The sequence below is a fragment of the Haplochromis burtoni genome, unplaced genomic scaffold, assembly GCF_018398535.1.
Source record: "Haplochromis burtoni strain Fernald_Lab_line unplaced genomic scaffold, NCSU_Asbu1 Contig_209, whole genome shotgun sequence".
Classification (NCBI taxonomy): Eukaryota; Metazoa; Chordata; class Actinopteri; order Cichliformes; family Cichlidae; genus Haplochromis; species Haplochromis burtoni.
The window spans coordinates 796,974-821,909 of record NW_024582570.1 but is presented as its reverse complement, the minus strand read 5'-3'; the positions used below and the strand labels follow the sequence as shown (position 1 = coordinate 821,909).

General features: G+C 41.7%; 2 long non-coding RNA genes across 6 annotated transcripts in view; both read left to right on the top strand.

Annotated features, from left to right (window-relative positions):
* Positions 1-24,936, top strand: part of LOC102291156 — a 60,329-nt gene that overhangs the window by 12,734 nt on the left and 22,659 nt on the right. For 3 of the 5 annotated variants that reach the window (XR_006055075.1, XR_006055074.1, XR_006055076.1), the window contains exons 1-2: positions 9-131; positions 447-1,130. This is a non-coding gene — a long non-coding RNA (uncharacterized LOC102291156). Of the gene's footprint in view, positions 1-8; positions 132-446; positions 1,131-24,936 lie in introns of those variants that run through there. The other 2 variants (XR_006055077.1, XR_006055078.1) reach the window with 1 other exon arrangement.
* LOC121815419 lies at positions 4,157-24,887 on the top strand. The gene is made up of 2 exons (XR_006055079.1): positions 4,157-4,452; positions 22,308-24,887. It is a non-coding gene; the product is annotated as an uncharacterized LOC121815419 (long non-coding RNA).

Genomic DNA, 24,936 nt, shown 5'->3' with positions numbered 1-24,936 from the left:
TAAGAAAGACAAGAGATTCATTCATGGGAAGGTGATTCAAGGCACCGACATCTCTGTATCTCTGCACAGCTACAGATGATCATTATTACTCACACACACTGCTCACACGCAACCTGGAATGAAACTGACAGGTGATGAACGATTGCAACAGAGATTGTAACAGCTGATATCCATGACAGCTTTACTGATATTTATAGAATAATAATACTAATACTACTACTGCTAATAATAATAATAATGATAATATGATCTAATTTCTAATGCCTGTAACTGTTTTAAAAGTTATTTTAAAACTTTTAAAAGTTATTTCACCTTTACTTTACTTTCATTATTTTAAGGTTAACCTGTGAAATCATTTCATTGCGTTCCGTGTTTTCTTTCTTTCTTTTTTTTGTCTTTAAAAACTGCTTTTAAGGTTTAAACCTGCTGCTGTTTTCCTATTCCAGTTAACTCCACTTACCGTCATGCATTGCGCATCTACGTTTGGTGAAAGCAGCATGTGCTGAGGCGCTCCGCACAAACTATGGCTCAGTGAAGCTGCGGCTCTTGACGAGAGCGCGTCGTGTCAGCAGAGACTCTGGCTGCAGCTGCCGCAGATACCATCATTGCGCTGGACCCTAAGGAGGAATCAGCATCTTCGAAAATAATCGTTCTGATTGCTTTGCTGGATTTGCCTGGGCGTAAATCGTTTAATGCTGGGGCTCTTTGGACGAATTAACGGGATTAATCGCGACATTGACAAACGTGGAGAAGTTATTATTGTTTTGTGTTTTTGTTTAAACGTGATCACGATGATAGCAGCTGATGGATTGAAAACTCCAGCTATGGATCTTTTCGCGTGTTATAAGGAAATGCTGACTTCAGTCTGGGATGAGTTTCTACTCCTGCCACAGATTCAGCTGCTGGACAAGTCTCTTGGGATATTTGGGATACACGCGTGGTCAAGTGCTGACATTTTCATAGATGGTTAATGTTATATGCTGATTTCGGAAATGAAATCTGTATTTGGTGGATTTCTTTTTTTTTTTTTTTTTTTGCACAGTTGGATATCTTGGATTATGTTTTGGAAGCTGTGCTCCAGTGGATGTCCAGTGATTTGGATAATATGTGCGCATCTCCTGATTCCGCAGGTATGTGGACAACGTCAGTATAAAAACCCCAAAGTATGCTTGACCTATGGAGGTTTGTATTTATGTTATACATTCGCGACGTGACAATGCATTCAGCACTGTCTGCTTTGGCCAAAGGTTCTGTTCTTATCTTCTCAACACACCCACATGGGTGCCCATATCTTCTCTACCAAATTATAATTTATACTGAAATTCTTTTGGAAGTGGACTCATTAGGAACATACTTATACATACAAACACAGAAGGTGTGTTTCTGCTCATTGTCAGTTGGGAGCTGTGTATTTTGACAATGGAAGCCTCGCCAAACTCTCATTAAGTTCACCTGTTCAGTAGGTGAGAACTCTTCTTTATTATTCTCTAACATCATTACATATGCATCTGTAAATGTTAAAGAAGAGGGGAAATGGCTCAATTTAATATTTCACATGCATGTGTTGAGCACAGCCATTGGCTATGCACCTGCACTGCCGGGTGTTCACAGCCTAGAGAGCAATGACCTGTTATAAGTTGTTAAAGACCAGGTGCAGCTGAAATAAATCCACAGTGTGGATACAGTGTTCATAAAAAGGAGCAGGCCCTCCCACCGCTCATACAGTAACTCCATTCAAGGTGAGAGGAAAGTGCTTTGAGCACTATAACGTTGACCTCAGTGGTAGTGGAACACCTGTCAATCATATATATATATATATATATATATATATATATATATATATATATATATATATATATATATATATATATATATATATATATATATATATATATATATATATATAAATAAACACCCAGCACGCCCCTGCGGGCGGTTTATCCTTCAAGCTCGGGTCCTCTACCAGAGGCCTGGGAGCTTGAGGGTCCTGCGCAGTATCTTAGCTGTTCCCAGGACTGCGCTCTTCTGGACAGAGATCTCCGATGTTATTCCCGGGATCTGCTGGAGCCACTCGCCTAGCTTGGGAGTCACCGCACCTAGTGCTCCGATTACCACGGGGACCACCGTTACTTCACCCTAATATATATATATATATATATATAATTGTATATTATATATATATATATATTATATATATTAGTAATGTTATTTATATGTTATATGTATATATATATATTAGAATGTAATTGGATTGTTGAACCCACAGTTCCATGTGATCACCCAACTGATAAACATGCTCAAAATAGCGTGAGATAACCTGCTTTGCAAGTTGGCATGTCCATCTTTTACAAGCCTTGTGTGACTTAACGGCATTGCATTCATAATGGGTGCTGTGTGTGTGTGTGTGTGTCTGTGTCTTCCTTCATTTGCTGAAGCCTCCACTTTCACCTGTCTTCATCTTTCAGTACCCAGTCCTCTCAATCCCACGCACTTCTGTAGCAATGAAGAATTTCTTCTGTTGTGGTTGTGGGAGGGCACAGAGCTCCACTATATGTCCGTATACAGCTTAGAGCACAGACTGAGCACCCTCTGTCCACAACCCCCACCCACACACACACACACACACACACACACACACACACACACACACACACACACACACACACACACACACACACACACACCACCTCTATTAAAAATCTTCTCCAAACAAGACCCCCTTTCTCCACTGAAGAGCGACCCTCTGTCTAATGCCAAGTGACTCTCATGGCCAGCATTGACGGTGGGACACTTGCTTCACAAAAGGAGCTGAAGTGTCAAATAAACTCGGTCAGAGCCCCCGACACACAAGAATTCCTTTATCTGGCACCCTGGGAGGCAGACAAAGACAGACTTTGTGTCAGTGAGCAGGCCTTGACTAAACACTGGGGCTTTTTTCCCCCTTACTCCTCTTCTCACAACTTCTGCCTCTTCTTCCTCCTCCTCCTTTTGTTATTTAAACGGCAAAGCGGGAGCAATATCTGACCCCGGTTGTCCAGCATCTGTCCTGCGCATGGCCAGCATCACCCCTTTTCCTGTTTAAGCCCATCAAAAAAATAAAGATGCTTAAATGGAAGCCCACGAGTGATCGGATAGACATCAAAGCAGCCATGACGCTTCAGCAAGTGTATTTCTTTTTCTGATTCTTTTGTTTATGTTTGTCATAGCTAAAAATAGCAGGAATTTGCTTTCTCTCAGTTTTCTGTGCTGTCATATGATATGTTTGTGGTGAACCACAGCAAAGAACCATATACACACACCGGGGCAAGACTTAACAACCCTGTATTTACTCCAATCAACGTTTCAGGAGGACCTTGTCATCACTGGCAATTGAGTTTCAGCTTCAAGTTGATTTGTGTTGTCGGGAATATAATACGCTAATCTAGTTGTTTCTATTTAGTAAGATGCAGCTGATGTTTATTAGACGATTAACACCAGTTTACACTCCCTGAATATAAATGTCACCTAAGCAAATCAGGGAGCGCGTGCACTGTTTCTACACTGCGGTCTGAAGCACATTACATATCTAATTACTAGTGATGGGAAAGGATCTCATGTAGCTCCCCATGCTCCTCACAGATCCTCATGTAGCTGTGACAGCCATGTGCATCAGACCCCTAAGAGTGCTATCACAGGCAGATAGTCCCGAGCACCATGCGGTTAAGGTAAACGGATAGAGTTCATGTGGTCGAGCGTGTTAATGGTGTGTTTATGAGCTTAAGCTGAGTGGTGATTTATCATGTCTAAACTCAAGGCCTACCTCAGCTCCCTGGCCCCCGATTGAGCTCACAGGGTGACAACACGCATTGAGCAGCATGACCTCCTGGTGAACTATGACTCAATGTCATGACTGCTTTTGACCACCGAAGAGAAATGGAAGGCAATAGGAACATTTGTTATTCATTATTACACAAACGGCCCTCAGGATTATCTCATCCTGTCCTCAGGTTCAAAGCTTAAGACGCAGGAAGACATCCTTACATCATTAGTGTCAGATAACGACTTAATGAGCTCGAGAAATACCAGCCTTAAAAGAAAATGCTCCTGGTATCTTTTTATATAGAGCACCATTTAAACTTTTGTGTGTGTGTGTGTGTGTGTGTGTGTGTGTGTGTGTGTGTGTGTGTGTGTGTGTGTGTGTTTGAATGGGCCCTAAAGTTTGTCTGAACAGGAGAACTGTCATTTATTAGTAGTGCGGGAACAATGGGGAGCTTGTCTCCGGGGTGGTGGGGGCCGGAGGGGGGGGCAGTGGAGCCAGGGGAGGGTGGCCTGAGATTGGGCAGCAGCCTCTGACCAAGAACAAGCCCCTGTCTGATGGAGAGAACTGCTGACCCTTCCTGAGTAAAATGGCACCTTTGTTTCGAGGTGTATGTGTTTGTGTCTATGTGTTTATGTGTGTGTGTGTGTGTGTGTGTGAAAGGGAGAAGGAGAGAGCTTTTGAAAAGCTGGAGCGCTTTATAAAGTGTTTTTCTTCTCAGGGCTTTTGGCAATTGTGTCTCCATATGTGCTGTCTCGTGTTTAAAATTTTGTGGTAGGAAGGTAGGAAGAGAGCGCAAATTGAACTGACACAGCAGCTAAACGGTCCAACATCATGTCATGTTTTTCTGAACGGTCCTCTCGTCTTGCTCACAGTTTCAAATTCGCAGAATATTCTGAAGTTTAGAAATCACGAAACGTCCTTCAAGAGCAGTCACATCAGAATGTGTACATAGCTTTTGTTAATAACACTGATAACACCCTGATGCTCTGACACCAGATCACCGCCTTAGATTTATTAGCTGTTTTTGGCATCTTTCAACAGTCTGTGTGGTGCTTTCTTCCTGTAATGATCTTTCATAAGGGAGAGAAGTTGTTTGTTTTAAACATTGGGGCAAAGAAAAATTAAAGGGTGCAGAGAGGAGGTGTAAATGCTGGTGGGTAATGGCAGCAGATTGCTGATTTCCTAAAGGGAAACCACAACTTAGAAGGTGGCTCGTGTGTGTATATTTGCCTCAGGGTGGTGTTATCCTGGTGTGGGAGTTACCAGGAAGTGTGAGGCTGAGAGAGGCATCCAGCCTGTGCTTAGGTGAGAATGAAGAAGGCTGTTTTAGAGGAAGTAGCAAACCTGGGTGGAGGGGTTTTCTGGAGCGATGCCTGGGAAGTATGACATGAAACCTGACTTCTTTGGTTAAAAATTCCCAGTGCACTTTGTGTTTACACCTTTTGAAGTTACATAGCTGTCATATAGCCTGTCACTTCCTGTTATGTGATTAAAAAACGGTATGTTTCCTGGAACTGTAATTGTGATCCTACTACCCGGTGGGCTTTTTACCTTTTGTGCATAAGAAAAACTACACTGACCTCTGCAGGAGTATAGAAGATAGAGTGTCAGCCCAAATGTTAAGACCAGAGAGCAAACAGTGAAAATGCTCAGCAGGCCACATTACAGGGGCACCTCTGTCAGCACGGGCAGACAGCTCTCCATTCTCACAGGATGCTCTACGTACCTCAAACTTGTCCCAAAGAGGAACGATGCTAAATAAAGACTCTTACTTTAATAGTAAAACTCAAATACAAGCAGCCCGCTCTGATAGTTTGCAGTGTAACAATGATGACACTAGTTTAAAATGCATTTCTTTTAAAACAGACTTGGAGTGGACTTTCAGGTGCATTCTTAACCGTCCTTGTATGGAAAAAAATCTGATCGAGAGTTAGAAATACTTTAAATTCCTGACATTTCTCCTTCAGTTTTCTTGCTCCTGTTTTGGAAGGAAAATTCCTCCCTTTGTGTTTTGCTCTCATAAATGTCACATTCCACTGAACCTGTGACCACGTTCCTCCTTTACTTTGCTGGGTGTGGGTTGCCATGGCTGTGTTTCAGCGAGTCACACCTACATAAGTAAGACAGAGTGGGTTTCCTTTCTTTTCCAGTTCGGTCTTTCATTCCTCTTTTCTTTTCTTTTGTCTCCAGTCGGGAGGATAAAGGAGACATTTTCAGTGTGAAGAGGAGCGTGAAATTTCCTGTGTGACCTCCCTGGGACACAGCAGAACACCAGGCTCCTCAGACCGCTGTTTATGTGTGTGTTAAGTCATGTGCTCGTGTTGGAGATCCGTGCAATTGTGAAAGCTTTTAGTTCCTTTAAAAGAGATTGAATGTCGTCAACTCGCAGTCGTCTCCACATAAAATGCTTGATTAAGGTTGATTGTTTGATACCTTTGGTTTTCTTGATGCATAGAGGCTCATTGCTGAATTCAAATTTTAGGCCTGATAAGTAGGGGGGCAGATGCTGAGCAGGCCAGTGTGTTGTGCTGTCAAACTATTACTTTGAGCCCTGACAGACAGGGAAGAATTTGCTTGCCAGTGTCACTGAACAGAGTCACAGACTTACAGCACCAAAGTAGTTAAATTGACTGCAAGCTGTCCTCTACTTGGGCTGTCATCAGAAGGCTTCAGTCAAATAAGCAGAGCCATTCATGTTTCCCAGGGGACTGATTTATTTTGTTATCTTACATTGGCTTAAAATGAAATCTGGGCTTCATAGGTGTGATGTTAGTAGTCGTGTAAAATAACACTGAGAGAATTGCTGTGCTGTAGTGCCATCTGTAGTCAAGCGTTCGGACTATCTTGATGCATGCCTTACATTCTGCTGCACTCTTGTGGTTAATGTGTGCAACAACATAATCCTGGTTTTCTGGCCTGCATTTCTTTCTGTGGCCACTTAAAATGTGTGGCGCTAATTTGGAACTTTACTCCTACCTCCGGCAGCCAGCAGAAGTGGAAGGGTTGCATCAGGGATGGCATCCAGTGAAAAATCTATGACACAACGAACATGCAGATCTGTCTGCATCCCTGTGGAAGAAGAAGGTTTATCCCTCGGGAAATTAGTTTTCATTAGGGTTTTTTTAAGCTTTGTGGTGGTTTTCTTAGTGCCTTTTATCCAGCGAATTATGATCACAATATCTTCATTTATTTTGAAGAAAGAAAATCGGGGTTTGAAATCAAAGAGAGATTAAAAATCAATGACAAAATCATCATAATTACTAGTTAAATGTTTTTTAAGGCATTCAAAACATTTCACACGTCTGTGATTTTTTTTTTTAATGACTTTCAGGAGTTATGAAAATCTCAACAATGGCATTGTCACCTTAGCTGATTAAAACTTCCAGTAATTCTGGCTCTCCAAACTACAGCTGGAGAGATCACCCTTTTTTGTTCAGACAACTTTGGCTTACTATGAGTTAGCATGCTAACAAACAACACTTAGAAATTAAACTTAATAAATATTTTCTAGTGGCTAACAACTTGAGAGTCTTTGATGATATCCTCCTACTCTTCTACCCTCTTTGATCACGCTGTGTGCTGAGGGTTCCAGAGTAGTAGGGGAGTACATGTTGAGCTGCTGCCATCAGATATGACACTGGGGTCCAGGTATTACTCATGCTTTGTGGGCCTTATGATTTGGGTGCCCCCTCGGGCACTTTGTGCTGTTTGTACAGCGTGTGATTAATCACCCACCACCACATATATATTTAAATGTGCAGGCTGCACTGAAAAAAGGGAGCATTTACAGATTGTGCGTTCATCTATAACATGTTCTACTTTTCATGCTGTTATCATGGTCTCCCATTGTAATGTACACTGACTACACTGAATCTATCTAATGTTCATCTGTCGTTGTAGTGTAAAAATCCATCTTTGAAATCTGATCTTCTAATTTACAGTGCTTAACAAATTTATATGACAGTCTGTCATAAAAAAAGGAAATCTGTTAAAATCTTGTTTGAAACTAAAAGTTTTATTGTTTTTATTAAGCAAATGAGACAAACTTAAATTTGTTAAGCATTGCAAATTTAATTTTATGTCACAAGCTAAATAAAATGTAAATAGAGCCTAAAAAATTGATAAAACATAATAAAATAGTTAAAAGAAAATTAAAATATATCATTTTGGGGACACATTCGCTTGCTCTCTTGTTTTTCTGTGCCTGGTGACGTCCCCCACACACTTCCTTGACTTCACCACTAGAGGTCACAATTGGATCTTTTCTGTGGGGTTTCTCAAGGTCCCACTTTCTATTTGTGTTTTATTGTATTATTAAGTGTAATTAGATTACATATATCACCTGTCACAGTAAATAAACATGTTTCATATACAGTTATTACACCTCGCTGCCTCCTCTGCCCTCGGTTTAACTGTAAATCACAGCAGAGCTTTCTTTCCTCTACTACAGCACAGTCATTAGTACAATATGTCCTCTACTGCTAGAGGTTGACTTTTTTTTTTTATCACTAAAAGTGTTTTTAATATTTTTATACTTTTATACTTACAAATGCTTTGAATAGCATTCATTCACATACTTCACTTTTCAATTTGTTGCAGTATTTGTAGAATGCAGTGCTGGAAGCTTCTGGTCTTGAATCTCCTGGTTGGCTGGGCCTTTCATTGTGGGTTTACGTGTTCTCCCTGTGGCTGTATGGCTTTCTCTTGGTGCTCTGGTTTCCTCACACAGTCCAGTGACTTGCTGGTGATTTTATATTGGCTTTATGTATAGATGGAAGAGTTTATGGTGGTCATGTCTCTGCTTTATCCCTGGGATTGACTGAAAACTTTTCCAGGGTATAACCTGCAGCTTGCTCTGTGACATCTTAGATGGGCTCGGGTCTGCATCCAGCTGACCTAACCTAAGATGGAGAAGGTTTAGGTTTGCTGTTAAGAAACTGAATGCATGGCTAGATTTGCAGTAGGTTTCCATTGCTGGTCCGGGTACATGCGACCACTAGGTGGCAATGTGGTAACATGAAATGTGGCTCTCTGTCTGGAAAATAAAAGCTAGGAAAGCTACTTTGCATGTTGCAGTGAACCTGTGATCTATGGAGTAATGGATATAGATTGGCGTTATTATCTTCTTATTGCCCCTCATTCTAGCTCATCTCCCTTTGAAGATCAAAGTGGCCGTGTGCCTCTGTGTGTACCGACACCGATAAAATCAGAGTGAAGTTCAATAAAGTTCACTTTGTACATCTGTCTCCCATGACCCTTTTCCAGCCCTGCAAGTTGCTGTCAAATTACAGGAAACTCAAATATGCAGCATTTTTGATTACTGCTATCAAGATAATCTGAACGATTTCAACAAAGTTTTAAATACCTGATAATTTGATAAAGTGCTGAAAAAAACAAAAACAGCCTTCAACGCCCACTCTGTCCTTTAGATTTAACAACTACTGAGCAATCAATTCATTCATGTACTTCAGCTCTGCTATAAACCTCAGACATTAACGAACAGAGAATGAATGAAGCGGAGATAAAACTGGCCTACTTCAGGAACAGGTGGGGCAACTTATGACAAAGTGACAGCACAGTCATTAGTACAATGCAAGTAGAGTTTTCATTCCCACGGGTGTCCCATATGCATGTGTCTGCGCAAATTGTGTGTAGGCCAAAGTCATACTTTGGTCTACACATCTTGCAGCTTTTGCATATTTGTAAAGGTGAAGTTTTCCATGTCCTCTTATTGTGTACATCACATTGTTGTACGTTGACCAATTTGCTTTAAACAAAACAGGTTTGAAACTATGCAGTTTTTCAGGTTAGATAAACCTGAAAAAGTTTGAGATTAGAGATGGAAAAGAGTGTCATGGGAACAGGTTTTAATCACAGGAGGGTTTTTATGTGACCTTTTGGCCCTGTAGTGTCTTTGACGTAAGTGTCTCAGGATGTCTCTCAAACAGTCTGTGCATTCATACTCAATGCAGTGTGTGCACATGTGCAATTAGACATTTACTGTTGCATGCATTTGTGTATATGTAAAGTGTGTGCACTTTAAATGCAAAGCTGCAAGTCATCCATAAATGCACTATATCAAGTCATCCATAATCTACAGCCTATCAGATTTCTCTTTTTGAGTATGTCAGTCATGGAACTTGGACCTTTGACACTTTAAAAAAAAAGTTGAACACACACACTGAGATATGCAAAGCCTTCTTAACTTTAGTCATATTTCATGTACTGTAGGTCCCTCTTATCGCCTCATTTCTTTCTCACCAAAGCCTAAATACATTTCCAACCTGCGGGCTTATCAAAGCTGTTGACCATTCATATCTGTTCTTGTTGCATTTTCCATATACTTTGTGTTTATTCTCAGTGAAAGTGCAAACTTGTACTGCCCATATTTTATTTTCAGGTCTTTGTGGAAAGCTCGCTGACAATCGCACCTGAATTAAAACTCATTCATTCTCAGACAGTTGCTGTATACAACATAAGCAAATGATTGCAACACTGCTTTCTACTGCTTATCTTTCCATCTCTTCTAAGCTCTCCAGAATTACTCATCTCTTCATAATAATCGATCACTGAAATCCTTCAGCAGCTTTTGATAACAGCTACTGCAGGCTAGCAGAGCTCAGAACCTGACCCGGCGTGTTCGAAACTGTCAGGCAGGAATCTTAGGAGCTCACTTGCCTTTACGGTAAAGATCTGTGTTTTTCCCCAAGCTGTTTACTGCAGACAGTTTGTTGAGGCATGGCAGAGCTGCCGAATGAGCAAGTTAGGGTGGAGCTTTGGTAGCGATATGAAGGAGGAAGTCTGTAGTGTATTTTTATGTGCCTGTCTAGTCAATGGCTCAGGTAAACCTCAGTCTACTGTTCAAGTTAATCATTGATGCCGGAGTTCACCATCTTTCTCTACTTTGTAAGAGGCCAAGACTTTAGGAAAACATTTGTTCATTAGCTGCATTTTTTAGATTTCAAACCTCAGAAGGTTGGCTTTTGCATTAACCACATTTTGCAGCTGGGCAGTAAAGAATTACATTTCTCTGTAGCTATTTATTATTGCTCTGTGCCGTGGCTCCTTACAGTTGATTTTAAAAGGGGTGTTAAGAGCAGCAGCTCCTTGACTGGCCTTTTTTGGTGCACATAGCTTCTTTTTTTATTTGTTAAACTTTCCAGCAGGTCACCTCCACACAAGCCCTCCCTGGTATAACACTGGCAATACCTCAGTTTAAAACCAGGGGAAATCCTACCACAGTAAAGTACTACATCTTGCCCATCTGCTAATGCTCTTAATGGCTTCTGTAAAAGCACGTAACACTATTAACAGAGCGAGAGTCTAGTGCCCAACAGGTAGCATAGGTGAACTAGAGGCAGACATGTACATGCACACAAAGACACCAGCCCCTGCATGCAGACACCAGGTTAGCACTGGTGCATGTCTGTTGTGAGCTTGGCATTCAGTGTGGTGTAAGGAGAAAAGTTGGTGTGAGGTTAACACACGTTTGTGTGTGTTCCTTCATTTGCTTACAAAGCCAGTCCTCCTTCACTGTAAACTCTGCCAGCCTAGCTTCTTCCAGACATCTGTCTCTCTCTCTCGCTCGCTCTCCCTGTCACACACACATTCACATGCCTTCCCACCTTCTCAGTAAATCCCCAAGTCTCAACAAGCTGCAACTTGAAATCCAACCCCCGTGCACCACAATGTGTGCATATAAAAACAGGTAATACGCCTTCAAATATAATTACAAATGTGACAATGCTGTGCTCTATTGTATGTAGATAGCGTGCTTTCTTTGTCTCGTAAAGCAAGGGGAGGTCTGTGGAAGTATTGATCGTGGTCACAGCAGACAATCTTAATGGCTTTGAAGACAAGGCAGAGGTCATTCAGGTGAGGCTGGCCCTCTCCCAGAACTGTGGCGCCATGCAAAAGATCAACTTCACTGAGCTCTTGAGGGCTGAGTCGTGTACAACCGGGGAGGAGAGGCAGAGTTTAGATTGTGAAAACATTTTGGAAAGTTTGAGTAAGGTGGCCAGGGACCTAGCGGCTACAAATGGCAAGCTTGGCTTCTGCCAGTTGCCAGCTTATCGCTTTTAATGATGTTAGAGAGCGATGGTCAGTCCCCCTGTCTCCTGGGTTTCTGTGTCCTTCATGCCTGCCAAGGCAATAAGAATGGCAGCAGTACACCAATAAAGCTCCACATGGTACTGATTGAGAAGTATTAAAGCTCACATTTCCTAAATCTTTATGATCAAAGAAATTCAGATATGTCCAGCACATTTGGTCATTTTTAAGTTGAAAATGGTTGCTTACTTCAAATGCTTTTGTGTAAACTTCTTTAATCATCAGATTTCCGAGAGATTTATGAAAATAATCAAGATTCATGCTAAGACTTTTTTCATTTTCATTGCATTTATTTCATTTCTTTTAGTAAAGCTTTCGGGCACCGCAGGTCAGATTGGTTTGCCTGTAATTTCCAACCTGCCTCCGTTCCTCCCCTGTCCTCTTCTCTTTGGCTGACCTGTTTTGGAGGGAGCTCCAGGGGTAGCATTCATTTAGGAGTCAGATATAAACAGGCATTAAAAAGCAGCGTGGTCTTAATTAGCTGAAGCTGCTCATATGTTTGGTGTGATTGTGTAATGTTTATATTTCAGTGAGTGCATGCTGTGTCAGGCCACAGTGCTAATCACCTATCCTTAGTTTTATTGCCCCGTGCGATGTTGTAACGATGCCGAAGCGAGACAAGCGGAGAACCCTCACACGGAGACAGAAGATCGATGGACGAATAGTGATTTTAATGACTTATAGCAACGAAAAACAGCTGCTGTTGTAGCATCAATGTACGTCATCTTGCTTTGTAGCAGCATCATGATTACGCGATCTCAAAATGTCTTCCATAAGGGTAGGTCCAGTGCGATTATGCAAGTTGGTTTTAAGCATAGATAGGTCGTGTGTGTGTGTGACAAAACAGCACCAAAAATGCATGAAATAGATTTCTTTGTGCAGCACTGTGTTCTAGTGGAACTCAAGTAGAAGTCTGTGAGAGCAAATGGTACCTTTCTGTGTGGGAGGACCAATCCTCTCCTCATCAACACTCCCTTAGCCTAAACAAAGTTCCAAAACATCATAACTGTCTTGTTTTCTAGAGAAGTATCTGCCCCTTTTGGTGTACAGTGAAGCAATGACATTTGGCTGGGTCATAAAGGAACTACAAGAGCCATAAAACACCTTACGATGTCTGGCTTTCTGTAGCCAGGTTATTAAGCTGTAAAACCCTATTGTAAAAATCGAGATTGAACCGATTTATTTAAGGAGAGCGCTGCAAAGATGAAAAGGGCCTTACTCAGCCATACTTTCATAGATGTACAGTGGGCTTGGTTTGTGCCGGTAAGCACACAGGAAAATTCTTTGAATTCCCCGGCCTCACACCCTCGCTCTACTTTTGCCGCCCGACAGCCAATACCGCTGGCTACATGTGCTTGTTTGCGGCACATTTGACGTCACGGAGGGTGTAATTAGCTCCTCGGGTTAAAAAGATATTTTGCTTTATAGTTTGTACATTGGACTGAATCTGTAGATAAGAGAAGCGGCATATGGGAATATGCACTTTTAACCTTGTAAACACTTGCACATAGACACATGAATATTCAGCTCCTGTGTAGGTGGGCCATATCACACCATCTGACCATACTGGAAGACGTCCACAAGTCTGAGCACACCGCCTCCCTGCTCTTTTCCTTTGTCCCTCATCTCGTCGATCTATCTTTCTATATTTGTGTCCCAGACCCAGACATGTCCATAAATAAACGGGGTCTCCCTCTCCTCAACCAGACCCAAGCCATGTTTATGTTCGGGCCAGTGTTGGGGGGAACCATCTGGACCACTGGAAGTGTATCACCACCTTTCTCTGGGCTCAGGTGGAATCAAGATGTGCCGCCAGCATAACAGACTAACATAGGCTAAAGACATAGTTGGGCTTTTGAGATGTAACTTTAAAGTTTTCCTCGAGTACTCCCTCCCACTTTTAGTATTTTACGATCATCATCCTACAGTGAATTAACTCATCTGTTAAATACTTTTTCATCAATTATATGAGGACACAGTTTTAATTTCAGAAATAGGCTATTTCCTCCCATTCCTCCTCTACTCTTATGCAAACTTCTTAGAAAAGTCAGGATGATTTTTAAATATTTTTTTCAAATTTCTCTCACAACAGACAGTTGATGAGTTTTTTTTGGTTTATTTGGTTTATTTACATTAGCTGGATGTGGTCTCCTGGTCTTCATTTCATTTGCTCCGGGAGCCAGGCTATTAAAACTAATGAACACTTATTGCCCTGAGTTGGATCCTGAGCGACTTGCTAAACATCCCTTCTGTAGCTGTTTGTTTTACTTGTACCTGATTATTCAAACAGAGCAGTAAAACATGTGCCCGAGCCTTTGCCTCTGGTCTTTACAGGTACTCTCATAAATAGCCTGATCCACAAAATGTGATTGGATAGCCAGGGTTTTTGTTTGAGTAAACATGGGTGGGCTTCACTTTTCTTCACTAATCATCTTGGAAAGAATCCCAGTGTTTTTAATGCATGCACTGCATGCACTATGGTGTCCTGTGTTTTCAGGTATCTGCGTGTAAAATCGCTTTTTTTCTTCTCTGTCAAAAAGCAGAACTGTTTAATGCAGAACATTTCGTAGTTTTATTAACTTTTTATGGTCCTTGTCTTGTTGGAGGGAATGACAGATTTTCTTGGTATGTACTAATCAAGACATCTGCTTTGCAAATGTTGGGGGACATGGAGCCTGTTCTTCAGAGCTTAGCTGAAGCACAGTTTGATATATTATGATGTTTAATAGTGCTGAGAATTACAGTCTAGAATTTTATTAGAAAGCCTGCTACTTTCAGTTTGTTCAAAAGTAGCATACGGCATTTGTCTTCTTTGTAATATTCTGATAATTTGTTTCAACAGCTTTATTTATTTTTTGGTTTACAGCGCTTGAAAACACTCAACACCTTTTACCTTTAGCTGGTTTCAGCTTTTCATGCTTGATTGCTTTAGAATTGTTTGCTGATCGCCAGGTGTCACACTGAAGTTTCTTGCACTAACCGACAGATGCTCTAGAAAAGTGTGCGTATATGTGCGCCTATGCCCATGTGCTCATGTGTATTTGTGTACACAACAGTTTGAATGTGTCACTCCCAATCATTAGTGGAAGTAGAGAGAGAGAGGGGGACTTGGTGACTGACACATGAAAGTGTGTATTTTTTTTCTCTTCACCGTGACCTTTGTGCTGCATAAATCAGCCGGAGCAGCTCGGGTAATGTTAAGGGGAGGAAAGGCACGTTCTTCTGACTCTTCTCTTGACATTTGTGGTTTTTAATATGATATGTGCATACAGAAAGTGTGCTCAAATAAACAGCGTGTAAAGTTTCCCGTGTCTGTACCAATCTGTCAAAAAGAGATGGGGCTTGACTTTCACCCCCCTCCCCAAATTGCCCTCACCCGACCCCTCCCACTACTCTTACAGCCCTTGTCATCCCCCAGGTGGAATTTCCCTGGAGTCAGCACAGGCTATTTCTACTTGTTTTAACCTAATTAAATAATCCGAGAAGGCATGCCGCTTAACAGCTTCGTTTTTTTCCAAATACAAGATCAAAGGAATGTGCATAAAATGACAAAAAAGAGAGCGTATAGATGTAGATGAAAAGCATAGGAAAGGCAGAGATGGACACACACACTTTTCTAACTTTTTGTTACTCACATTACCCTTAATGATGAAGCATACATTAGCATTTTATGCAGAAACCTTATATGGTGAAATTACAAGGTAGGGCTGCATAAACTGCTACATCTAGGCCAAGGCAATAGTTCTAATGTTCTTGTATTAGATTTCACTTAACATGCTCTCATTGTAAAATCTGTAATTAAATATAGAACACAAGGCGCCACACCTATAAATCTAGCACAATTATAAAAGCCTGTTTTGGCTTGATGCTTGGACTCCACCTACGTCAGCAGTGTGGGTGGCACTTGGCTACTTTGTGTGTGTGTGCTCACAGGTTATGTACTATATCAGTCCCTGTTGTACTTAGTCATTCTACAGATTTGCTCTAAAGAGTTTGGAGATCTCACAACAGCACGAAACCACCTTTTACAACTCTACTTTCCTTGTTTGTGCTGAAGATCATGAACCACGCTGGCACCTCGGCAAACAATGGAAAGAACAGATTAAAACATTACAGCATAATGTGACGGCAAAATGTTTAGTGCAAGAATGGGCCCTGCAGCTGTGTAAAATGACATAAAGAAACAGAAAGTGGGGCCAAGCATTGTGGGAGAACATCGGAGACAGGCTTTTGGAAAGACCTTTGGGTCCTCGGAGTGTCTTAACTGTAGCTGCTGGTGGAGGAAATACTGAATCCTCGCTGCAGGGGCCTTCCTCTGTTCTTTCCTGGAGAGAAGGTGCCCCCAAAGTGCCTGATAGCGCAGGTTTTTCTTGGATGCCTAACAAAGTCTCTTCACACATCTAAAGATGTATTTTTATCAGAGCACAGATGACAGGGGTAATCCTTTGGTGTGTTGCCACCCCCAACTGTCCGTCTACTTCCTCTTTTTGTTTTGCTTTCACTCTCTTCTTTACCCCCTCTTATCAGCTAATCCCTCCTTGGATAGAACGGTCAATTAAGGGACTTAGTTGATAGAAAACAAGACCATTTTGGATGCATGGAATGTGTGAAAATGTAGTGAAAAGAAGGGTTGTGACTGGTCCTCCAACCAAAGAAAAGAGGGAAATTGAGCTTTTTGCCAGGGTTCATTTACTAAAGCATAGTCTTTGTTGCCTCTGAGAGCTAAGAAACAAACTTCTGAATAGTGGAACAAAAACGGAGTCGAGAAATCTCACATCCTAAGCTCGTTTTGTTACACAAGTGGGTTAGATCGGGAATTTCAGACGTCATTATCAGGCACTTTTATAACTGTAGCATTACATTGACCTTAGCATTCCTGACCTTTGATGCAGAAAAAAAAAATAGAAAAATTGCCCGGCAATGTCTTTCAAAGCAAAAGCACATGTACACGCATGGTTTCTGATCTGCTTACTAAGATTAGACATAAATGACCGGGATTATGACGCTGTAGAATATTATGGTTTAATACGGTTTTAGAGCTCAGGGCCATCTACTTTTGTCTAATTCAGGAAAACATATTGCACAAGACTGGTTTGATTAGTAGAAGCCGTGAGTTCCCATAAACTTTAAGCTACAACTGCTAACCTTAAGAATGAGATATACCTGTAATTAAAAAACTCTAAAACATTTTTTTAGAGTTACTCGTGTTCTAAACTGACAACTAGCAAACCTTTTTTCTTATTATCCCACACTTATCCCACACTTTTTAGCCGTGCAAACATACCTAATGCGCCCTCTTTTTTTCAGCGAATAGCATCCCATTACAGCTGTGAAGTTTGAGATGCAGCTGGGGGTGAAAGAAATGTTTTCTGTGTACAAAACATAAACGAGATGTGCTTTGAGCACAGACTCTGTGCTGTGCTGCTTGGGGTGGAGAGAAGAGGTGAAGGAGAGGGAAGGGTGGGGGTAATTGGCACATTAAGGAAAAGGAATTCAAAATAAATTTAATCTCCCAATCCCTTTCACCCCCCCGAGAGGTTTACAGTGAGCATGCTCTGTCTTGTTGTGAGACACAAGGAGAGCACAGAGCACAGAGAGAGTGAACCAGAGATGAGGAACGTAGAGAATGAGGTTCTGATCGAAGTAATAAGCTGGCTTCCAGTCAGAAGAGGCAACTTTGAATAAAAATGTCTGAGTTGGTTGTGTCATTTTTATGTATGTGTGTGTGAAGTTGGGCTTAGCATCTGGCCAAAGATTTGCATTTGTTCTTCTACGCCATTTCTCGCACCACCTCACACAGTTGACTACTGCCATCAAGCCTACTCACTACACAAGCCCGCTGGAGTACCTGGCAACATGTCAAGAGCGGTACAAGTTTTGGTATGTAGTTCTTAGGTTGGGAGATTCTGAAATCACAAATAGAGAGAATTAACACTTTTTAAGCACAAATTTTCCCTTTTGATAACTTCTTCTTTTCTTTAAAAAAAATAAAATAAACTTCTGGTGAAATGCCCAAAGCGAGGCTGTGTCAGCTTGTGAAGTGCAGAAGCCACGTTAGAAGGCCTGCTGGATTTTATTGTGTGTGGTTTGGGCTCTTACAAGGACATATGGTGTGGCATATTTTTTTATAATGTAATCATTCCTCCTCCTGCAACAACACTATTAAAACTGTCTGCATGCTGAGGCAAGAATTCAGTCAAGGACCCTGCTGACCCAGACACAGCAGAGTATAAACAATGCTGCTAAGGCTTTAGCAGCACACATGAAAGCACACACATTACCACACACATCATACATTGTCAGTACCCAAAAGCTGTTTATTTCTGCAAATTGTGCAGCGGTTCACTGCAGCTGTTTTTTTTTCTGATTTTTAAAATCTTTACTTCAGATTTGGGTCAATGCTGCATACATACAAACTCCTCGCTCCAGTGGTTTTTATTAGTGCTCTGTGTTTATTTTACTCAAATGCAACCCGTGATTTGCGGAGGTTAGTCATCTTCCGCTGCCGAGGAAGGACCGAGAGGTCACCTGGAGTTCTTTCATTCAGAAGCTGTTTGAGTGACACTGATCTGGCTTTCAGGTAGTAAAGTTAGTTGACACGGTTGCACAAGCCTATCATTATGCCTTCTCTCCATTTTGTCAGTATATAGCCCTTTTGTCACACTCACGGTAATTTCTACGTGTCACATGTAGTTCAGAAAATAATAATACTAATAAAAAAAAAAAGCCAACCAAAAAAAGTATATGTATATACAGTATATATCGCGGCTACTCTGTTTAACTTGATGCATTTTAATTTGTTTGAAAGCTACTTCCTGTATAAATGACACAGCTAACAGGCTCCTGTGTGTCACAGGAGACTTGGCGGCATGATTGAATGGGATTGTCTTTGCTCTGTTCCGCCATCTCGTTAGGGGAAATACACCAGCCCGGATTTCAGGGTGCTGACAGCCTGATTTGGTGTGATGGGTTGCCCTGCGCATGAACATGCCATCCCCTCGGCTGCTGCGTGAACACTGTGCTCTGTGTTGATGGTGATGGCAGGCGTGCAGATCATCTTTCCAGCAGAAGCAGGAAGTGAGAATTGGAGGGTTCCTGCTACCAGGCCCCTTCTTTCCTCCCGGTACTACACCAGGCCAAACTGAAACCATGTGTGTTCTCACCCCGTGGACCTCCGCATACAGCCAGCCTGGCTGCCCGGCTGGCAAGTGATGTGGTCTTTCTAACAACATGTGATCTCAGGAAGCATTCAGCCCCTCCCCCTTCCACTATTGTTATTTGAATCCCGTCTCTGTTTAGCTCCACTGGGGTCTCTTGGGGAAAGTGGTAAGTGATTCCTCCCTGTGTCCAGACTCCAAAGAAAAACCCCTCCCCTTTTCAGCTTTCATTCAAGGTTAGGCACACGATGGATGTGATTGGGGAAGTACAGTAGTCTGTCACCCGGCCCAAAGGTCATTTCCTGCTGCCACGGGTTAACTAGGAGCAGATTAAGAAAAATGGCTCAGACTCACAATGACAATGGAGGAAGTGAAGCTCTGATAATTACGTACAATTTATTTATAATCACATAAATTGATCATTTTGTTGGCTTGTATTTGACAGGTGGAAAAAAATGTCAGTTGTAAAGTGAAGAGATTTTCAGGATGCACGTAGCAACTTCTGACACACCTCTCATGTAATAAGCACCTACTGTATGCCTTTACACGCTGAAGAACACAATATAAAAATCCCACTTTCAAGCTCAGTATAAAGGTTTTGGATTCAGTCATGTAATTCAGCACAAACATACTGTATTTTTGCTGTGGACTGTGTCTTCATTGAAGCTTTTTTCTAAGCATTCAAATTGTGTACATTGTCATCAATCACAATATTTTAGTCATGGCGACATGCTCGGGCATGGGAATACTCCTGAAGTGAGGTGTTTATGTTGATGGAAAGTGAGGGTGTATGGGGCTGATTACTCGAAACACCCGTCTTTTCTCTCAATCCTTCCAATTCAAACGACTGTTTACTGAAAACATTGGCTGATGAGGGGATAATCTGTCAAAAATATACTGCACAGTGTGCACTCCTTCATTGTTTGCCTCACTTTCCCCCTCTCTCACTGACTTCTGTTGCTCTTGCATCTTTAGGAAAGAAAAAAAAAGTAGATTTAATCTATGCATGCAACTGACTCCGTGTGCAAAGCAAAATTAATGGAAACAAAATCTTTTTTGTTGTTATTGTTGTTGCATTAAAAAAAATCATATTCTTGCAGAGTTGCTGCGCTGGCATTCCTGCTACTCCTGGTCTGTGAGAGATTGTTCGGGCCTTGCCCCTGCCGCGTTCCACTCCTCTGTCTCATGTGAAAGTCAGCCCTGACCAACCTCCTATCTCTCATTTTTTCCTAATGAGACAGGCATTGTAGGGACACCTGTGGACTGCCATTTCCATTGAGGGGGGTTGAAGGATGGGGGTGTGGTGTGGCAGCTCTGCTAGCTTTTAATCGAGACGCGTTGACTAATCGCCCAAGGATTAGCCTCTTAGACAAGGCCTCTTTCATTCTGATACGCCATGTAGTGCAAAGACTCCACTTGGAGATGCAGAGGGTGGAGGAGAGTACTTTTTGGGGGGGATGGGGGAAGTGCAGATGGCATACTGTACCTGGGTGTGCTTTGTTTGATCATGCCTGAGCCCTCTGCATTTACACACACACACTCACACATACACATATATACAGACACATACTCGTATCCTGAGGCTGGATCTTTTCTCAGTCCTCTAAATGGAGACAGCTCTGCATATTTCTCACAGCACTCACCTCCTCTGCTTCTACCTTTGGAGAAGTGGAGTATATTTACAGATGTCTGCCCAAAAGCTATAAAGACATTCAAAAAAGTGGAGCGTTATTGATTTGTGAGCAACAAAACCACCTTGCCACGTCATGCTTTGCTGTGTTTTCACGCCTGTTACAAAGAAACATGCACACACATACATATTTGTGCAGTTATGCTCTGACTAACATTAAGTTTAGCATGCCGTGGATTGGTTGTGTAAGTGTTAGTGAGTGTGGACAGTGGACCTGTATATTGTTGCATGTTAATGAAGCAGAGAACGTTTATTGAAGCTCTAAGGGCCAAAATTTGCGACTGATGTTACCCAGATCCATTTGCTGTGTATTCTAGGAGATCATTTATAACACACAGTGTTCTATATACATGTGCATAAGCAGCATGCTCATGCCAAGATATAATGGAGGCAGAGAGAAGAAAGCCTAACCTTGCTGAAGACCATTGCTTCTGTCTGCAAAGAGGTGCAAAATTGGTTGTCCTTTAAGACAGGTAAAAGAAAGCACACGACTCTTTAACCTTCAATGTGCAGCAGCAAATTTCTACTTTTAGCCAATTTGTACTTTATACAAACCTCCAATATCTGTAATATATGGCTAAACAGTATGCTACAATTTCCTACAGAAAGTTTTGTCAGTCTTAAGAACATTGGCACTTGAGATAATTTGCTTTTGGTTTCTGGGATTAGAAACTGGTAAGGTGTGACATGCTGTTTTTCTTGATTTTCCTTCTGCACAGTTTGCCTGTAAAGCTTGTGAGTTTCAGCTTTGACATACCTATCAGAACAGGTTGCTACACACTAAGCCGTCTCTGACTAGGACATAGTGCAGAACGAGCGAGGGCCTAACACAACTCTGTTAACGTGACAGAAGATAAAGGGGGGCAAACATTACAGCGATCCGTGTCCTTTGAAAGAGTTTGTTGGGGTAGCGCATCCCAGCAGCCTTCTTTGATTGATCCTCTGATTAACCCCGATTATATGATGTGTTTGCAGAGAGAACCCATTAAACAGCAGGCTGTGATCTTCAGATATTTGCCTTTTTTTCTTTTCTTTTTTTTTAAGGTGGTATATGGGCACCAGGTGAGCTGAGCCGTGTGTACTGTGTGTATTGTTATCCACGTTTACTTAGTGGGTTTATATGTTCTTTCACCTGTGTACACTCTCAAATAACAATGGCCATCATGGATGAAGAAATCTACACGAGGAAGGCATCGCATTTAAAATATCAGGTTTAAGGATTCATAATTTGCTATTGAAACTGTAGGAGAGAGTTCATTTCTTCCATTGAGTTGAACTGTTCAACTTATCTGATTCCATTTCTCCAAACTGTTTGCTTTAGAGTACATACTGTGGCCTGTTGTTTGTCTAGTCACAGGAGCAGCCTGGATGTGGCTGCCAACTGGGCTCTGCAGGTTGTGTGCTGGTTCACTCACCTTGTGGGGAAATGATAACGAAGGAAATAAATTAAATAGTACTAAAACATTTGCGGTTTGGGAGATAGAAAAGTGAGACAGATTTTACAGCAAATGGGAGGTGCAGGGCAGAAGCTGAGGCTGCAGGATATGAATAGGTGTGTGTGTGTATGTCTGTTTATGTATGTGTGCGTTAAAAGGCTGTTTTTATGAAGGAAAGGGCTGGGAACTAAGTGTTTGGCCCTCCAGGTGTGTGCGCCGGTGGTTGTTAGGACTTGTGAGGCCTTCTGCGGAGGTGGCTACGTGACAGTGGTAATGATAGGTTGTGGCAGGTGAAGACATGAGTGTATATGTGTATCTTGCTGCAGGCAAGTGTTAGCTTGATGACAAACTCATACACACACACACACAAGCCTGTGCACACAACAATGTACCTTATATCAGACTTCATATCCCACGCAGTGCAAGCAATTAGATGCATGACATCAGGACGAGTAAGCACTTGCCAAGTGAGGAGGGCCAAGTTCTTCAGTTTGGGGTCAGATAATCCTCAACCAAGCAGCTCTGTCTGATATGCAGGTGCTTAAATCAGGTGACTGAGAGGTCAAGTTCAGGTTGAGGTGTAATTTAGCTGAGAGAGTCAAGTGCTTCCTGTCTGATTGTCTTTGACCCGTTGACTTAACAAGTTGAGCCGTGTTTTTAATTTTTTAGGCGTTTATACCGAGTAAAGAGTGCCAAGTGTGTGCATATAAACATATAAGTAGTGTTTTGTTCAGTTGAGAATATTTGCATAGTTTTCATGTGCACCAAATGTGCTTTAATCGTGTATCTAATCTATAGTGTGTGCAGGTAAGAGTGAAAGCTATAGGGTTTTTGTTGTTGTTTATTTGGTTTCAAAATGAAGAGTGACCAATATAAATCCATATATTAAGTCTTCAAATATTCAAAGGCACAACTATGTCTAAAAAACACAAACTTGTATTTATAGGATCATAGTCAGTATGAGAGAGAAGCTCATTGCAGCTTTTGTGCTTGTGGGGTTTGCACCATATCTACTTATCTATTACGTCACCCAAGATGAAGAGTTTTAATTGCGCATCTTCTGCAAAGGTGCTTTTAGAAACAATGGTAGTCGGATAACTGAACAGACTGCGTGGACTGTGTAATGCATTCATTTTCTTTGGTATAAGCTTTCTGATCAACACAGTACATCCTCTTAAACACTGAGCTAAGATCTGCAGATGTTTAAATTAGCTTTTTTTTTAACGACAGACACATACCTGGAGCTCATTAAATGTAATATGCACTGTACTACACTCTCCTGTCATTTACAGTATTGTATAAAGATAATAGCGCTGCTTGACAAAGATGCTCATTGTTGTGGCTTTGCACCAAGGCCTTGCATCTTGGGGAAACAGAACTGGCTGCGGCAAGTCCCATCACACAATAAAGCTCTCAGGAGGACCTTTTCATCCCCACGGCGTTCCACAATGGTCTCACCACTTTGGCCGCATCCGTTTGCCCCATTCTGCGCATCTTTCTTCTGTGATGTCGCAATATGTGAAAACACACATATGCGCTCGCAAACACACAGGAAGAAGAGAAAGAGGATAAGCAGAGACAACAGGCGAGCTATTGTCTTGTCGTACATAGGATAGGCTCAGAACTGCTCATGTCTGCATGTCTGTGGTTTAAGACGGTTTAGTTCCTAGTGGTGTTTGCCAAGATGACTCTTCAACGTGTCAGCTACCATTTAGTTTATTGAAAGTGGGAGACGTAAAGATAATGACACGAGTGAGAAATGATTTTAGACACCTCTCGAGTCATCCTCAATGGCAGCTTTCCACATTCCATCCTCAAGATAAAAGTCGTAAAAATAATAGTCTGACAGATAAACTCCGGGGAATCACTGGTTTGTCTCAGAGGGCTTTTGTCCACCAAGATCAGACCCCCTTTGTCAGGTGCATGTGTATAAGTGCTTGTGAGATTATTTTTTCATTAAACTTTCTATTATGAATCAGAGTCTAATGGGTTCAAAGACATCAAGAGGATATTTCCTGCTGTCTTACGGCACAGAGCTACTTCAAAGTAATCCAACTGTTGACGGCAGCTGGTCTTCTCTGGCCGTCCGACTTTGTCCTACTGTATGAAGAAGCTATTGTCATTCACAACTGTACATATCCCCCACGTACCGCAGTAGAAAGTATTATGCTGTAGACAGTATTAAGCTCCCTGGAAAGATATCAAAGCTTCCTTTTGCCATCATTGACTTCTCATTGTTTCTCTTCAATCCATCTCTTCTCCCGTCCCAAAGACGGCAGTGCCCAAAGGCAGTATCAGTGCTTATATTTGTGATTTTGTTGGCAGAGGAACAATGCTTCAGTTTAAGCAGTGCATTCCTGATTATTGACACACTGTGGTATGGCGAAGGATTAGCGAGTGCCTTGGCTTTCTGATTCTTCAGCTTTGGCCCACGAGCTACACCTGGGTGTATCTATGACAACAGGCTTCACAATGGACAGATATTTCACCACTAACCGGTTCGACAGAGAGTCTGTAGCAAAACTTGTAGAAGGAGTGTCGCTTGAGAGGAGAAGAGGGAAATGTTTGCTTTATATTACTGACTGTGGCTCAAAGTGAGCCTGTTTAAAGATTTCTAGGAAATAGGAATTGAGCTGTCACCACTTTAAAATGATAATCATATAATGTGTTTTCTTTTTTTCTTTCCTTTTTTTTTTCTTTTTACAATGTTCTATCTTGTGTATACAGTAGAAATAGTTTAGTAGG